At 45.6% G+C, this 2,899-nt stretch overlaps 1 long non-coding RNA gene across 1 annotated transcript; it reads left to right on the forward strand.

Moving 5' to 3' along the window:
• Window positions 1-808: 808 nt before the first annotated feature.
• Window positions 809-2,523, forward strand: LOC127558208 (uncharacterized). Its single transcript, XR_007952737.1, has 3 exons — window positions 809-922; window positions 1,274-1,333; window positions 2,404-2,523. It is a non-coding gene; the product is annotated as an uncharacterized LOC127558208 (long non-coding RNA).
• The last annotated feature ends 376 nt before the right edge of the window (window positions 2,524-2,899 follow it).

The following is a 2,899-nucleotide window of genomic DNA, read 5'->3' on the forward strand; positions in this document are numbered from 1 at the left end:
CTGTGGCTTCCTCTTACTCCTAGAATTAGAAAGAACTTCTTCTCTTGGGTATTTAAATTTCTCAGTGAAGGTGACTCCTTCTTACCTTTTCTATCCATTTACACAATATTTCCTTCTGGAAATTCTACAATGCAGCCATTTTCCAACTCACTGATTCTCACACACAACATTTCTCTTCCTGTTTCCATTCCTTAATGGTGGCTGGAATGTTCTCCTCCTTGTCTTGGAATCCACAGCTTCCTTCAAATCTAGCTCAGGGACCCCACCTTGTGGGAAAGACCCTCCCCCCCCTCTCCATTTGCCCACATCTTTCCTTCTAAGGTTGACTTCTATGATCTCATTGATGTGTGTCTTTTATATTTTTATATATTCCCACATCTTCTCCCTTGTCAGAATGTAATCTCCTTGAGGGTAAGGACATTTTCACTTGGGTCTTTGTCTTTCACTTTTGGTTTAGGATGATAGGATTTGGGGTGGGAAGGGATATCCTGTGTTACATATGGGGAAACTGAGGTTTAGAGAGGCTACATCACACAAATATCAAGGCTAGGAGGTACTTAACCATCCTGAATCATGGGGGACCGGTGTTCAGTCTTGTCTAAATGCCCAAAGCCACTGTGATCATCATCCTTCAAAGAGTATAGGGAATCGTGAGAGGAACCCCAAAGGAGGACCGAAGCTGCTCCAGACCAACATTTACCTGCCTCTCGACTCTGCTCTGGTCTTAATTCTCTAAGTCTCCCCCTACTCCATGAGCCACAGGGTGGGAGGAACCATCTCCTTGGTAACATTCTGTTCTCCCAGGCGATGGGCAAGTCCAATTCTAGACTTTCTGCGGCCAGGCCCATATTCCCAACAGAAGAGGTTGGAGAGAGAGGGTCCCCAGTCCAAGAGGGCAGGAGAAGCAATGAGCTTGCAGGAGGTGGTGGGGGGGAGATGTGGAGGGAAGGAGGAAGGTTGGGGACTGAGTGGAGGAATATGGGGGCATTATCAGGGAAAACAATTTTAGGGAGGGATAATGGAAAAGAAGAAATACTCAGGGTTAGAGGGTGGGGGAAAGAGGAGGAAAGGAATAAAGAAAGGTCATGAGAAACAAATCAATGGAGATCTTAAGGAAGAAGAGATTAAGAAAGGCCTCAAGGGGCAGAGGGAAGCTGTACTGAAGGGGCAAGGGAACTGAGTGGCAGAAAGCTGGTGGAGGGGGGGAGGATGGTGTGTCTAGGATTGGATATGGGTACTGGAGAAGTGACCTCTGACTCTCTACCTTACCCAGAATGTCACCGTGGCCATGGCAGTGATCACCATCTTTGCCTCCATTTACTTCTTCCACAAGGTGAGGGGAGATTGGGAAGCAAAGGGAATTAAGTGTCTTGGCAATGCATGGTTCACCCAATGGCTCTCTTGTTTTCTTTATTTCTTCCCATATATTTATGCCTCCCTATTTCCCTCTATCTCTAGGTGTCTTACTTCTCTCTCTCTCGAGTCCTCTGTGCCATTGGATTTGTCATTTAAAATCGACTTTAGTTTCCTCACCTATAAACAAGGGACGTGGAGTTGATTCCTTTGAAGCTTTTTTCCATCTCAAACTCCATGATCTCATAACCCAATACATGTGCAGAGTGGTGGGGATCTTAGAGACCCCTTAAATCCAAGCCCCTCATTTGAAACTTAGGCTTAGTGAGAAGAGACTTTTAACCAACCCATTGCTAAGAGCATGTTTCTCTTCAATTCAAAATCCTTTTAATGGCCTTGTTTACAGAAAAAGAAAGTTTAAGATTTTAGTCCAAGCATTCAAAGCCCTTTTTAATTTCAGCTGTCTGCATGATGTCATCCCAGAGCCATTTGATTCCATTGGACTGAACCACTGTGACTCCATTCTCCTATTCCCATCTTCTTTGGAACCTTTGATCACACCATTCCCTGTAGTTGAACTAACCTCCTTTTTGCACCCCACCCCCTGCCTCAACCCCATAATTTATTTAATTAAATATTTCCCATCCTTCAAAGATTAACTCAGGAGCCACCTCTTCCAGGAAGCCTCCCTAATCATTACACCTCACCATACATTTCTTATGGATCCCCAGCTTGAAGAAACCTATCTCCTCCAACATTTGAGAAGCCCCTAGACTCCCATCACATTATATCTTATATTTATTTACCATAAGTCACTCATTAGACTGTCAACACCTGGAGGACAAAACCTATTTTTCATTTTTGAATCTTCAGCCTTGAGAATGGACAACCTTGCACCTATATAGCCGTTGACTGTGACAATGACTCAAAGGCTGCAAGGACAGATAGGCAGGAGAAACAGGAGCTGCTGACTATCAGCCTGGTGTTTTTGACTGCACTCTCTCCCTGGGTCTCTGTCAACTGCTCTCTTTATCTCTGTCTCACTCCCAGGCCCAGAAATGAGAAGACCTTAGGACCCTCAGACATGAAGACCACACTTCTGCCTTGAATAACCACTCTGGCCTCTTGGACTAAATAAATGTGACGGGCCTATCCCGCCTGCTTCCTGCACTCCTTTCCTTATAGACTTATCCCCCCAAAGCTTCCCCTGAGAAGTGTGTGTACCTGGCTGTGTGTGTGTGTGTGTGTGTGTGTGTATGTGTATGTGTGTGTGTGTGTGGAGGGAGTGAGTGGGGGGGGGAATTTGGGGGAAAGTATCCCAAGGGGATCTGGAGATAAGGTCCCTTACCCCAGATCCTTGGGGGTGGAGGTGGGGTAGTATATTCAAAAAGGTAAGAACCTGGATCCAGGTAGCAGACACCCAGGTGTCCTAAGTCATGGTTAATACTGTGTTTAATTTTCCTGAACTATTGCTGTCCCCCGGTGGCCATTCAGGGTATATAGCTAATATCTTCTGGGTCATTGGGAGGAGGGAGAAAAAGGGACA

Source organism: Antechinus flavipes, chromosome 3 (assembly GCF_016432865.1).
Source record: "Antechinus flavipes isolate AdamAnt ecotype Samford, QLD, Australia chromosome 3, AdamAnt_v2, whole genome shotgun sequence".
NCBI lineage: Eukaryota > Metazoa > Chordata > Mammalia > Dasyuromorphia > Dasyuridae > Antechinus > Antechinus flavipes.